Source organism: Cherax quadricarinatus, chromosome 71 (genome assembly GCF_038502225.1).
Source record: "Cherax quadricarinatus isolate ZL_2023a chromosome 71, ASM3850222v1, whole genome shotgun sequence".
Classification (NCBI taxonomy): Eukaryota; Metazoa; Arthropoda; class Malacostraca; order Decapoda; family Parastacidae; genus Cherax; species Cherax quadricarinatus.
Genome location: NC_091362.1, coordinates 14,602,901 through 14,618,619, shown reverse-complemented (window position 1 = coordinate 14,618,619; position 15,719 = coordinate 14,602,901).

The window sequence follows — 15,719 nt, the reverse complement described above, 5'->3', positions numbered from 1 at the left end:
TTTGTGATACTTTTCCTTAGTGGTGGTCGAGAAGGAAGAGTGATGAGACTATGACAACTTACTCCTAGGTTCGAATCCCAGTATTACTCTTCATTTTAAATCTATTTCATTCACGTCATTGTGAGCTTCGTAAAGACGTCTCGTTACTACGAATTTTCATTTAAATTTACCTTGAACATATATTTTAAAGAAATTAATAAATATTTATACCCTATAAACATTAATAAACTCAAGGTAACACATTCATTTAGTTTTAGGAACTACTTTAAAAATTATAGAGTAAAATAACATATTGATAATAAATAATGATCTGATAAAAATAGCTTTAGATTATCTTCAGTAATAGGCAGTGAGAGCGAGGGAGGCTGACATATGCAGATGAGAGCACTTCCAGAGCATCACAACCAGCCATAAGTTGTAATAACTAAACACAAGGGGGGAAAATAAGTCTTTTGGTGGAGCTCCGCCAGCAAGCACCGCCTGCGGCCAACCCGCTTAATAGCTGTATAAATGATTGCCTGTAAAACCCGAGAAGTTTTCTTATTGCAAATTAAACCTAATCCTAAGGTGCGAATTCCATGCACTTCAAAGAGGCTAGCAATTTTAACTAGTTCATTGTTATTTTGAGTTGATGGAGGGCGAAGTATATTAAAAAAACTAGTTTTGCAGTGAGTGAGTCGTTAGGTATTTCATATACAAGACTGTAGCTCATATATATAATATTAAAACCTTGTAGTGCCCATATTAATTTTAAAATTATTAACACACATCATCACTTCGACGATATTCTGATGAGTATCTCTTTTTTGATGTGTTTGTACTGAGAAGTACTGAGAAAAACAGCGAGTGCATGTTTGCCGGGGAGTAAATCTCTCTGCTTATATACACATACAGTCTACTTTCATCTCTGTATTAAAGATTGAAATATACTTGACTGGTAGGGACATGCAGTGACATGCAGAAAAAGAAGAATAATGTTGAGTCTTTAAATCTCACCAGCCCTCATGTATACTTTAAAAAAGTATATTAAACTATGCTTAAAAAATATATTTGTAAGAATTTTTAGTGCTACAGAAGTGAAGAAAGTTTACTAATTCCCATAAGCTTGTAGCAAGCACCATCATCACTTCATCTCGCCAGCTAAAAAATTCCCTTACAAGACATTAATAGGGTGAATCAATGCGCATCTTTAAGAATAAGTGTGACGGGGCCCCACGAGGTTATGAGTGAGTCAACCCTCACAGATCTATATGACATAAAACAAAGTCATCAGAACTCACAAACTCGAAAACACACAAGAACTCTCACTCTGAAAAAAAAAAAAAAACCTTATAGGAACTTAAACTCAGAAACAGTACCTGCAAGATTCAAAGACTGAAAAAAACGTGAATTCACCAAAAAACAAATCTTACACGGATTAAAAAATAACACAGAAGATCTACTGTCAGTTCACAAGCCGCATCGAATTACTAATATATCACAAGACAGGTAACCACCAGCAGCCTCCCTCTGGCTACATCTTCTTCAAGGACATCTCTCCATCAGCAGTCATTCCTTCTTCCATTAACTCGTGTGCAAAACATTCTCTCCTTTTCATATTAACAATGAAAACAGAGAAATAAAACCAATTAACTTTAAGACTTTAACTTCTGTACCTAACTCCCTACAAGCACGTTTTTAATAATAAACTGTAAACCTATAGTTTAACAATGCAATATCTAAATTGCTACGGCTGGATTTTGCGATGAGCTAGAGTACATATGAAGTAAAATTTGTAATACAGATTTAATTAAATCAATAGTTACACGTTTACGGGAGAATTTTAATTATGGAAGATCACAGTCGCTAGTCACAAGGTCCTCAAATTGATTAAAGGCAGATAAATCGCCGCGCCTGAAGACTGTTTTGAAGGATTCTAAATTAATGGAATGAAGGAAAAGGCAAAGATGATAGTCATTTACAAAGCTACTGGTAAGTCATTAACTTAAATTATAGACCAATCAACCAATCTAAATTGTAAAAAAATAATTGAGTCAATAATGGCAGATGCACTTCGTTGTCATCTCGAAAGACATAATTTGATCAGTGAAACTCAGTAACTCTAGAAATATTTCTCGAATTATCTGAGGCAGCAAAATGAACATAGCAGCTACCTCTATGGCCACTATCAAGGACCTAATCGAGAAGGATAACACTGTAATAAAGTTGGTAGAATTACCGACAATATGTAAAGTAAAAGGACACAAGTGCAACTAATGTGACATTTATTGTGGCAACGTTTCGCTCTCCAGGAGCTTTATCAGGGATAACACTGTTGAATCCCGAACCAAAGTACACAGGATCCCTCGCGGGGGTGTGAGGTGCTCATGACTAAAGAACCAGAACTTTGGAACAGTGAGTCAGATAAGAGATAAGTGTTAGCCGCCCTGGATAACTCAAGAAAGTCAGTGCGTCATCGAGGACTGTCTGTCTTATTTCCATTGTGGTCCTTCAATCTTGTCCCCCAGGATGCAACCCACACCAGTCGACTAACACCCAGGTACCTACAAATATACCTGTTCCTGCAGACACGACGATCTAATCAATGCTTGTACGCCACATAGGAGCACACATGAACACCTCACGAGATGGTGTGAAATAGAGCAGGTGATTAAGCACGATATATACTAGCGTCGTTGCTTAGAGGCAGCTGTGATTTCCATATCAAACACTGGCACTCAGAATTCGGGAAGTTTTGGAGTCTCCCTCGAGTTATTATTCCTAACCAGAACACAGCAGTCAGGTGAGGTGAACTATACAGCCTCGCCACCTCAACCTTAACCTGTAAGAGGTTGAGAAGAGGTTGAGTGCTTCTAGTCATTCTTCATAAGCAAGAACTAAAGAAATACAAAATGTCGACAAGCTGCAAAACAAGGACACAAAAGCAGATCGGGCGCTTTATATAGACATCGTTTGAATATACAGAGTTTGAGTTAGAATGGGTTCGCCTGTATGGTCCCGGCCTTCGTCTTTTCCAGTGACCCGGCATTGGCTCCTCAGGTGGGAAAGAGTCGAGATGACTTGTGGAGTAGTCTTGCCATGGGAAACTATACAGATACATGGGAAACGTGAGAATATATATATATATATATATATATATATATATATATATATATATATATATATATATATATATATATATATATATATATATATATATATATATATATATATATAATATGATGGGGTCCACCTCTGGTGTAAATTGTGGGACCCATAGCCTCGGAGAAGTGGATAAAAAGGCTTCAAGGAAGAATATTTGGATTTCTTCCTGAAGCCATTTGAATATTCCACTTCCCCTACCACCCCATCTTTTAAACTATTTTTTTTTACCAATAGGAATATTTTATTACATAATATGGCACAGAAGATTTAAGAGATACATTGTTGATATAAAGGTGGCATATATATATATATATACATGTTGTTACGTGTGTATCACCGATTATAAGGCGAAAATCTCATCCAGCTCCTCAGAGCTGGGGCATGTGCCCAAAATGCAGCATGCATTACCCCTTTGAACAGCCGCGCTGAGCCGCTGGAACAGAAAACTAGCTGCCCTGGGATCCCTAGTTACCCTGATGAGTCTTTTTCCCAGCTCCTTAAGGAAATTAGATGCACTCTTTCCCCATGAGCCAAGGGTCTCTGAGCCTATGGGAACAAACATATAATGATGGGCAAGTTCTCCATATTTTCTAGACTTTTGGGACTCCCTAAAGCTGGCAGCTGCCCCTCCTTCCTCCCTGGTGTATTGGAGATAGGTATCAGCCAAGGTAGATGCACATGTATAGTCCCACACCACCTGCTTCCCATCTGTCCAGGCTTGAAGGGTGATACCATCTGGACGCTTCTGGCTGCCATCAGATCTGCATAGTTGGGGTGGCTCCCTTACTGCTGGGCATCCAGCTGTTGTGAGGCTCCTCTTGATAATGTTATTAACCTCCTCATGTCTTGCAATCTTTCCCTCGGATTTACGGCACACAAGACCATGGTACCCGAATCGGTCTGCTGCTTCACTGCCACAAATACACCTGTGTTCGGCGAGAATAGGGGCGGCAAGTCGAAGGGCAACACCGATGCGGATGGTCTGTGGGTCGAGGCGTGTGCCAAGGCTGGAGTTGGGAACAGCCAACAGAAAGTCCCCAGCATGAGGGGCTCTCACTGCCAGCAGGCGGGCTCTATCCTTCCCTGACACACTCTGAAGCATCGTTGAGGCTATATTTTCCACTATTGGACCATCCCAGTGCGATTGTTTGTAGTTGTTGGGGGGAGCAGGTCTGGTTTCTGAGCCCGTTAGATTATCCCAGATCATTGCTCCGTCAATGAATTTTTGGTCCTGGGCTCCAATCTTGTCCCTAAGATGTTCAGGGAGAATCGCTGCTACAAGCTCTCTGGATGCAATACACGAGGACAGAAAAGCAGGTAACGCAATCTGTGATGACTTGCGGACACCAATGCCTCCTAGTCTGACTGGAAGTGTAGCTTGGTTCCACTGCCCGTCTTCTAGAGTAAGGTTAAGTACTTTCGTAAAAATCTGCCTCAGAATACTGTCATATTCGTGCAGTATAGGGTTATCATATGAAGGTGCACATCTTAGGAAATATGTCAACCTGGGCAGACTCAAGCACTTTGTGAGAAGGTACAAGGCATCGTGGGTGTCCAGATTGCCTATTCGTTGTTCCATTCTCCTTAACTCTTCCAATTTCTTCCTGAGAATTGTGTCAATGGCATTGCTTCCCAGAGGTGCTCCTAGCAAGACACTATTTGTGGGGGCAATGACTGCTGCTCCTGGTAGTTTTGATCTCACTGCATTTATCACTTGTTGACTGACTGAGATGATTTCACATTTGGATGGATTCAGGATGAGACCCATTTCCTGTCCCCGTGTCATTACCTGTGTAAGGTCATGTAGGAGGGACTCCTTTGTACCTGCTAGTGTGCCATCATCTAGGAACCAGATGTTTAGCTCGCTGGTCAGTCTGACTGTGATTTCCCTAACTGCAATACAGAAGAGAAATGGTGCAAGAGGATCTCCTTGTTGGACACCCTCTGATGATGTGATTTCATGCTCTCCAAAGAGAAGCATTGATTCCTTGCTATACCCAGCTGAAACAAAAGGGAAGAGACCAGGGAAATGTTCTTGTACTGCTGCCAATACCACGTCTCTTTTCAGGAGATTGAACGCATTCTTGAAATCTAATTTTACCACTGCATTGTCCTCAGGCAGGTTGTTGATATATGCCCTTGTTGCATGAACCGCTGCTTCACTTCCTTGAGAGACCCCAAAGCCAAGCTGGTTTGGTTGAAGCATCATGGCTGCCTGTGCACGAATACTTCGGACAGCAGCTTTGGATACGAGGCGGCGTAACGTGTTGCCTACTGCAATTGGCCGAATTCCTCCATCCTTCTTTTTAAGTGCACAAAGTGTTGCACCAAAAAAGAAAGGTCTAATTTCATCAGGAATCAGACCAGCCAAGGAATTGTTGACGAACCTTGTGATCTCTGAAAGCAGTGTCTCTGCAATTTCCCCAATAACTGGATTAACCATTTCCTTTAAATGCTGTGGCCTTATTCCAGTGTAACCCCCAGCAGAGCCAGGAGAGTTATTATATATATATATATATATATATATATATATATATATATATATATATATATATATATATATATATATATATATATATATATATATGTGTATGTGTGTGTGTGCGTGTGTGTGTGTGTGTGTGTGTGTGTGTGTGTGTGTGTGTGTGTGTACTCACCTATTTGTGTTTGCAGGGGTCGAGTCATATCTCCTGGCCCCGCCTCATCACCGGTTGCTACTAGGCCCTCTCTCTCCCCGCTCCATGAGCTTTATCAAGCCTCGTCTTAAAACTGTGTATGGTTCCTGCCTCCACTACGTCATTTTCTAGGCTATTCCACTGCCTGACAACTCCATGACTGAAGAAATACTTTCTAATATCTCTCTGACTCATTTGTGTCTTCAACTTCCAGTTGTGGCCTCTTGTTTCTGTGTCCCCTCCCTGGAACATCCTGTCTTTGTCCACCTTGTCTATTCCACGCAGTATTTTATATGTTGTTATCATGTCTCCCCTGACCCTCCTGTCCTCCAGTGTCGTCAGGCCGATTTCCCTTAATCTTTCTTCATAGGACATTCCCCTTAGCTATGGATCTAACCTTGTCGCAAACCTTTGTACTTTCTCTAGTTTCTTGACGTGCTTTGTCAAGTGCGGGTTCCAAACAGGTGCTGCATAGTCCAGTATGGGCCTGTACAGTGTCTTGAACGATTCCTTACTAAGGTATCGGAATGCTGTTATCGGGTTTGCCAGGCGCCCATATGCTGCAGCAGTTATCTGATTGACGTGTGCTTCCGGAGACATGCTCGGTGTTATACTCACCCCAAGATCTTTCTCCTTGAGTGAGGTTTGCAGTCTTTGGCCACCTAGCCTATACTCTGTCTGTGGTCTTCTGTGCCCTTCCCCTATCTTCATGACTTTGCATTTGGCAGGATTAAATTCGAGAAACCATTTGCTGGACCAGGTGTCCAGTCTGTCCAGGTCTCTTTGAAGTCCTGCCTGGTCCTCATCTGATTTAATTCTTCTCATTAACTTCACATCATCTGCAAACAGGGACACTTCTGAGTCTATCCCTTCCATCATGTCGTTCACATATACCAAAAATAGCACTGGTCCTAGGACCGACCCCTGTGGGACCCCGCTCGTCACAGGTGCCCACTCTGATACATCATTACGTACCATGACTCGTTGTTGCCTCCCTGTCAGGTATTCTCTGATTCATTGCAGTGCCCTTCCTGTTATATGCGCCTGATGCTCTAGCTTCTGCGCTAATCTCTTGTGAGGAACTGTGTCAAAGGCCTTCTTGCAGTCCAAGAAGATGCAATCAACCCACCCCTCTCTCTCGTGTCTTACTTCTGTTATTTTATCATAAAACTCCAGAAGGTTTGTGACACAGGATTTGCCTTCCATGAATCCGTGCTGGTTGGCATTTATACTCTTGTTCCGTTCCAGGTGCTCCACTGCTCTCCTCCTGATAATATTCTCCATAACTTTGCATACTATACACGTCAATGACACAGGTCTATAGTTTAGTGCCTCTTTTCTGTCTCCTTTTTTAAAAATGGGAACTACATTTGCCGTCTTCCATACCTCAGGTAGTTGCCCAGTTTCCAGGGACGTGTTGAAGATTGTGGTAAGTGGCACGCACAACATATCTGCTCCCTCTCTAAGGACCCACGGGGAGATGTTGTCCGGTCCCATTGCCTTTGAGGTATCGATGTCCCTTAGCAGTTTCTTCACCTCCTCCTCATCTGTATGTATGTCGTCCAACACTTGTTGGTGTATTCCTTGCTGGTGTCCCCATCTGGTCTGTCCCCCCAGAGTCCTTCCTGTCTCTACTGTAAATACTTCCTTAAATCTCGTGTTGAGCTCCTCACATACCTCTTGATCGTTTCTTGTGAGTTCACCTTCTTTCCTCAGCCTTATCACCTGGTCCTTGACTGTTGTCTTCCTCCTAATGTGTCTATACAGCAGTTTCGGGTCAGATTTGAATTTCGATGCTATGTCGTTTTCATACTGTCGCTGGGCCTCCCTCCTTATCTGCGCATACTCGTTTCTGGCTCTTCTACTAATCTTGTTTTCCTGGGTCCTATGCCTCCTGTACCTTTTCCATTCTCTGTTGCACTTAGTTTTTGCCTCCCTACACCTTCGGGTAAACCAAGGACTCGTTTTGGTCTTCCTATTATTTCTGTTTCCCTTGGGAACAAACCTTTCCTCTGCCTCCTTGCACTTTGTTGGCACATATTTCATCATCTCGTTTACTGATTTTCCTACCATTTCTCTGTCCCACTGAACCTCCTGCAGGAAGTTTCTCATACCTGTGTAGTGTGTGTGTGTGTGTGTGTGTGTGTGTGTGTGTGTGTGTGTGTGTGCGTGCATACTAAGACCTAGGCCCTGATTTCAGGGCCTAGGTCTTAGTATGTCATCCCGAGCGGTGGCTGTGATGAGCTGCAACAGTGATTTGAGAAAACACAAACGAGAAGGAAGCACAGCCGACAGTTGACAGTTGTGTGGTTCACAGCAACTTAAATGAAGGCCTGAAAAAGTGGAAATGAAGCAGGTTGTTGTTGAATGAAAGTGGTTCGCAGGAACATGGAGCTCTCGCGGCAGCCTTGACCTACGCATCCAACACAGTGGCCCAGAGCACCGAAAGGTTTGGCTTAGATAGACACGTGAGCAAACACTAGGACAAGGACCGAAACGTTTTCTAATGAATATGTCCTAGTGTTTGTTTACGTGTCTTTCTATACCAATTTGTCAGTATCTATTATCAAGGTTTATACCACCAAGAGTTTCAACCTAACTTGCGTCCTCACTAGACTGATGTTAACCTGGTCACGCGATGCACCAAGTGACTCAGGCACTAGCGTCTGCTGACCTTACCACACCACGCGATGCACCAAGTGACTCAGGCACTAGCGTCTGCTGACCTTACCACACCACGCGATGCACAAAGTGACTCAGGCACTAGCGTCTGCTGACCTTACCACACCATGCGTCTGCTGACTAGCGTTGCTGACCACACCACGCGATGCACCAAGTGACTCAGGCACTAGCGTCTGCTGACCTTACCACACCACGCGATGCACCAAGTGCCTCAGGCACTAGCGTCTGCTGACCTTACCACACCACGCGATGCACCAAGTGACTCAGGCACTAGCGTCTGCTGACCTTACCACACCACGCGATGCACAAAGTGACTCAGGCACTAGCGTCTGCTGACCTTACCACACCACGCGATGCACAAAGTGACTCAGGCACTAGCGTCTGCTGACCTTACCACACCACGCGATGCACAAAGTGACTCAGGCACTAGCGTCTGCTGACCTTACCACACCACGCGATGCACCAAGTGACTCAGGCACTAGCGTCTGCTGACCTTACCACACCACGCGATGCACCAAGTGACTCAGGCACTAGCGTCTGCTGACCTTACCACACCACGCGATGCACCAAGTGACTCAGGCACTAGCGTCTGCTGACCTTACCACACCACGCGATGCACAAAGTGACTCAGGCACTAGCGTCTGCTGACCTTACCACACCACGCGATGCACCAAGTGACTCAGGCACTAGCGTCTGCTGACCTTACCACACCACGCGATGCACCAAGTGACTCAGGCACTAGCGTCTGCTGACCTTACCACACCACGCGATGCACAAAGTGACTCAGGCACTAGCGTCTGCTGACCTTACCACACCACGCGATGCACCAAGTGACTCAGGCACTAGCGTCTGCTGACCTTACCACACCACGCGATGCACAAAGTGACTCAGGCACTAGCGTCTGCTGACCTTACCACACCACGCGATGCACAAAGTGACTCAGGCACTAGCGTCTGCTGACCTTACCACACCACGCGATGCACAAAGTGACTCAGGCACTAGCGTCTGCTGACCTTACCACACCACGCGATGCACCAAGTGACTCAGGCACTAGCGTCTGCTGACCTTACCACACCACGCGATGCACCAAGTGACTCAGGCACTAGCGTCTGCTGACCTTACCACACCACGCGATGCACCAAGTGACTCAGGCACTAGCGTCTGCTGACCTTACCACACCACGCGATGCACAAAGTGACTCAGACACTAGCGTCTGCTGACCTTACCACACCACGCGATGCACCAAGTGACTCAGGCACTAGCGTCTGCTGACCTTACCACACCACGCGATGCACCAAGTGACTCAGGCACTAGCGCCTGCTGACCTTACCACACCACGCGATGCACAAAGTGACTCAGGCACTAGCGTCTGCTGACCTTACCACACCTGACCCCCACTAAGATTCACTTTTAATTCTTATGAATTGATTCTTTGTGAAGGTGAGAGGTTTGACGCTGTGCTCTGCACACTCGCCAAATATGCAGAGCATTTCTGAGAGGTTTCACAGTTGGGTTACAGAGTGTAAACAGTGCGTTACGCACTTGAAATTTCTGGGAAACTATGCATTGTTTGATTTACTTTGTTAATGACTATTACAAGACCTTTCTTCTTTATTCATTTCACTAAAGTTAAGAATATTTTAATCCGTAGGATAGACTTCAAAGTACCAATGTATGTACACTGAGGTACATACACAGCTCTAAGAGCATTTACTCAGGCCACAGGTAGTACTTGTATACTTACCGCTACTGCTGATTGTTTGGTTAAATCATCCAGGATGATTGTTGATGCTGGCGTTCAGTGAAGATATACGAGGAGTCGAGCCGCTGCCTTCCATTAACCGGTCGTAGTCTGACCACCATGATGCAACAGTTGCATCTCCTACCATGAATCACTAAGATCATGACGGCAGGCTGGCGAGCCAGCGTCTCTCTCATTCTGGTATACTGTGTTGGATTACAAGAGTAATGTTTTCTTGATAGATGCGTGCATATAATTAATATTGCACTTAGTAAAATTATTATTATTATTATTATTATTATTATTATTATTATTATTATTATTATTATTATTAACTTCAATATTATGTTGCAAGAAAGTATTGCTTTTACAATCTTCATTAAGGATTTTCTTTATATATATATATATATATATATATATATATATATATATATATATATATATATGTGTGTGTGTGTGTGTGTGTGTGTGTATTATTGTAACTACGAACAAGTAGTATTGATCAATAACAAACATGGGTTCGAGTCCTTGGCTAGTCGCAGTGTTGTTATTGATATATATATTTATATATATGTATATATATATATATATATATATATATATATATATATATATATATATATATATATATATATATATATATATATATATATAAATTTTTATTTATTATCACACTGGCCGATTCCCACCAAGGCAGGGTGGCCCGAAAAAGAAAAACTTTCACCATCATTCACTCCATCACTGTCTTGCCAGAAGGGTGCTTTACACTACAGTTTTTAAACTGCAACATTAACACCCCTCCTTCAGAGTGCAGGCACTGTACTTCCCATCTCCAGGACTCAAGTCCGGCCTGCCGGTTTCCCTGAACCCCTTCATAAATGTTACTTTGCTCACACTCCAACAGCACGTCAAGTATTAAAAACCATTCGTCTCCATTCACTCCTATCAAACACGCTCACGCACGCCTGCTGGAAGTCCAAGCCCCTCGCACACAAAACCTCCTTTACCCCCTCCCTCCAACCTTTCCTAGGCCGACCCCTACCCCGCCTTCCTTCCACTACAGACTGATACACTCTTGAAGTCATTCTATTTCGCTCCATTCTCTCTACATGTCCAAACCACCTCAACAACCCTTCCTCAGCCCTCTGGACAACAGTTTTGGTAATCCCGCACCTCCTCCTAACTTCCAAACTACGAATTCTCTGCATTATATTCACACCACACATTGCCCTCAGACATGACATCTCCACTGCCTCCAGCCTTCTCCTCGCTGCAACATTCATCACCCATGCTTCACACCCATATAAGAGCGTTGGTAAAACTATACTCTCATACATTCCCCTCTTTGCCTCCAAGGACAAAGTTCTTTGTCTCCATAGACTCCTAAGTGCACCACTCACCCTTTTCCCCTCATCAATTCTATGATTCACCTCATCCTTCATAGACCCATCCGCTGACACGTCCACTCCCAAATATCTGAATACATTCACCTCCTCCATACTCTCTCCCTCCAATCTGATATCCAATCTTTCATCACCTAATATTTTTGTTATCCTCATAACCTTATACTGTATATATATATATATATATATATATATATATATATATATATATATATATATATATATATATATATATATATATATATATATGCAATAAGATCACAGTAAACAGGTGATTTCAGAATATGCAAAACAACCACTCTGAAAGAATAGAGAAATTCCAAGCGCTTTCGTGACTAACATTATCATAGTTCCTTGATAATGTGAGTAGTCACGAAAGCGCTTGGAATTTCTCTATTCTTTCAGAGTGGTTGTTTTGCAAGTCGTGCCGAATATGTAAAACTGGTCAATTAGCAAGAACTCATTTAAAATTAAGTCCTTTCTAAAATTTTCTCTTATGCGTTTAAAGACATATTTTTTTCATTAATGTTAATGTAAAAATTGTTAATTTTGCACCAAAAGGAACTTAGAAAACTTACCTAACCTTATTATAACAAGCGCAATTTATTTTAGCCTAACCCAACTAGATATATTTTAGATTTGTTTACAATAATTTAATACTAAACAAACACAGTGAAATATATTTTTTTCGTTAGGTTCAGAATGATTTTGGCGAAATTATTGCATACACAAATTTTCACTTGTCCTATATGGCAAGATGAGCGTTGCTATTTAAGCCAAGATCGCAAGTTCTGCCTATTCGGCACGACATATATATATATATATATATATATATATATATATATATATATATATATATATATATATATATATATATATATATATATATATATATAAAATTGATAAACATGGAAATAAGAAGTGTAATAATTTAATTTACTTTCCACTCACCCCGGCCGCCATCCTTCTCGCTCTTCTAGAAGTGTGAAAATTATGGAAGGGAAGTAATGAAATGATAGACAGAGGAGGGAGGGAGGAGGCTGGAAGACTGAAAATAAGATGAGAAGCAGCAATAGTCTTCTCTCCTGAAGGAATGTTAAGTTCGTCTAGGACAGGCATGCGCATGTGTGCCGGATTCATCACCCCAGGGAGATGAATCCGGCTGTGATGGATGAGCGCACCGTCGGACAGTGAGAATCAGCTGAATCAAACTGGGCCTTAATTGCCCAGTTAACCTTTGTAAGAATAATAAGCCCGGGTGAGGGAAAAAAAACACTCGACAGGGATTAAATGAAGAAATCAAAATCCAATTTGCTTGTCTATTATATCTTTTCAGGGCGGGACTAATGGTCGATAACATCTTAATTCTGCGCCCCGAGAAATGATGTTAATGCTTCCACTCGTTAGGGCTAACCTTTTTCGACCCTTACTATAGTTAAACATTGCCACCTTTCATAATAAATAAACCAATCTTTTGTCAAAGCGAAAGGCAGCTTCCAGTACTGATAATCAACAATTCTTATATTCAGTAATAACCAGTATGTAGACAGGAATTCAGGAGATTAATTGATCTGTATATTTCGACCCCCTTCTGAGATCCTCTTCTGCTGAAGAGGACCCCAGAAGGGGGTCGAAATATACAGATCAATTAATCTGATTTTTCTGTCTCCATGTATGATATTATTGAACATTGCCAAGTGTTTATTACACAAAGTTATTTAGCAGTTCTTACATATAAACAGTCCTTAATAAAGTACAGTACAGCCTCAAGGAAATATTCTCAAAGAAATAGTCAATATCTCAGTCTTTATCGTAGTTTAATATAGATTTACTTTAATCTGCTTCAGGCCGTCATAACCAGACGCTACCCTCGGGATACCACAGTCATCCTCACACCCACACAACCTGTATCACCATTCCTTTTTTTCTTTGTCCCATCTATTTGCACCTCTTATGCATGGTTTTCATCGCTCCTGTTCTATGGCTTCCACCCATTTATACTTCCTTGTAATTTTGTCTCCTAGTTTTCTCAACACTTCGTCTCCTCTAAACATCTCATCGTTTTTCTCGTTTTTCAAAGTCCCTTTCTACCTTCTCTTCTCTCATTATTCCAATCAAACGCTTTTTCAGTTATAGCTACTCGATATGCATGTTTAAAACTTGCATGTATACTTTTATCAAAAAAACTATCTCTGTAGAAGATATACTTCCATTTCTTGAGTTTTATCCTCTTCCACTCTTCTCTACTACATTCTCTCGTTCTCCAAGTTCTCTCCTCCATCTCACTCCACATATTTCTCTTCTACCTGAGCTCCCCACTCTCCTCTAGAGCTCGTATTTCTAGTGCTCTGCGGGAGAGTGTCGTGGTACACGGGTGTTCACACCTTCCTCACCCCTGGTCGTGCTACAGCATCATTCATCCCTCCTCCTCCTCCTGCCCACCCCTTACCCATACTGATGAGGCAGGCTGCAGCGGGGAGCCACCAAGCCAGGCTCTCGTCTGCACGGAATTTAAGAGGTGGGAGTGATGGAGTAAGATGCGTTGTTGGAGGTGAAAGAAGGAAGGGCACTGTGTGCTCCAAGGAGAGAAGGAAAAGTATTCCTGTGTTCCTGGAGGTGGGAGAAGCAAGCGCATTGCGTGTTCCGAGGAGTGAAGAAAAAAGGAGCACTTTGATTTCAGAGAATCAAGGCAACAAACTCGTCCCCAATAAAAGGTTCAAGAGGATAAAGAATCTGAAGATGAGTGTTGCTATACCTCCATGTAGCATTTTCTTTATTATACATCAGAGGGACAGAAGAGCCAGCGTGTTTCAGCGGTCGAATATCTAGATAATAAATGTAATAGACTGGAGAAGCCTTCAGAGAAACGTTTCGACATAAGAACATGAGAAGGAACACTGCAGCTGGCCTACTGGCCCATAATAGGCAGGTCTATCTCAAACCCAAACCCACTAACAAAACTATTTGCTCAACCCATTTTCAGTGCTACCCAAGGAATAAGCTTTAATAACCCTATTAACTCGTGTGCTTTTCCCACTCAAATCCAACCCCTCTCACTCATGTATTAATTTAACCTAAATTTTAAACTACCCAAGGTTTTCGCTTCAATGGCCCTACTAGGCAAACTGTTCCACTCATCTGCTATTCATCTATTCATCCGTAATGTACAGTTATTATGCCTTTCCAAAGACGTTAAAATATATCTCAGGACGTAAGAACATTTATTCCCTAGCGTTTCAGAATGGGTAGAACCTGTTCTGGGTGACAGTAATCAGAGATGGTAAGGAGACACAAATGCCATTTATATAAAATCTTTATTGTCGATGTTTTGCTCACGCGTTAGCCCCTCAAGGAAGGTTCCTTGATGTTGGTGAGGGGCTCTTGATTTAGAGAATGGGATCTGTGCTCCAGTTCCCCGAATTAAGCCTGAATGCCTTCCACATCCCCCCCAGGGGCTATATAATCCTCCGGGTTTAGCGCTTCCCCCTGATTTTAACAATAATAATGCTCACGCGTTGGACTTCATTAAGTCAAATGAATAATCTGTTTGTGACAGGCGAAATGTGGACTTCTCATACCTAACTGCTGAGATGTACCGCAGAGATCAGTGTGTGTGTGTGTGTGTGTGTGTGTGTGTGTGTGTGTGTGTGTGTGTGTGTGTGTGTGTGTGTGTGTGTGTGTGTGTGTGTGCTTGTGTGTGTGTGTGGGTGCGTGAGAGAGAGAGAGAGAGAGAGAGAGAGAGAGAGAGAGAGAGAGAGAGAGAAAGAGAGAGAAAGCAAGCCATCATTACTGGATTCGATGTCTCACAACGACTGGGCGTCTGTTCCGCAACCCTGATCCAGCGCTTTACAAGTGCACCCCTGATCCTTCCCTCCTCATCCTGACCTCCTGATCGTGCCCTCTTCATCCTGACTCCCTGATCCTACACCTTCGACTCCGCACGCTTGATCCTTCACCCTTGATCCAGCACCTCTGATCCTACTCCTGTGATCCAGACCCTCATTCAAGTATCTCTGTAAGACACCACGTAGCGCAGTGATAACACGTTCGGCTCACAACCAAAAGACCCGGATT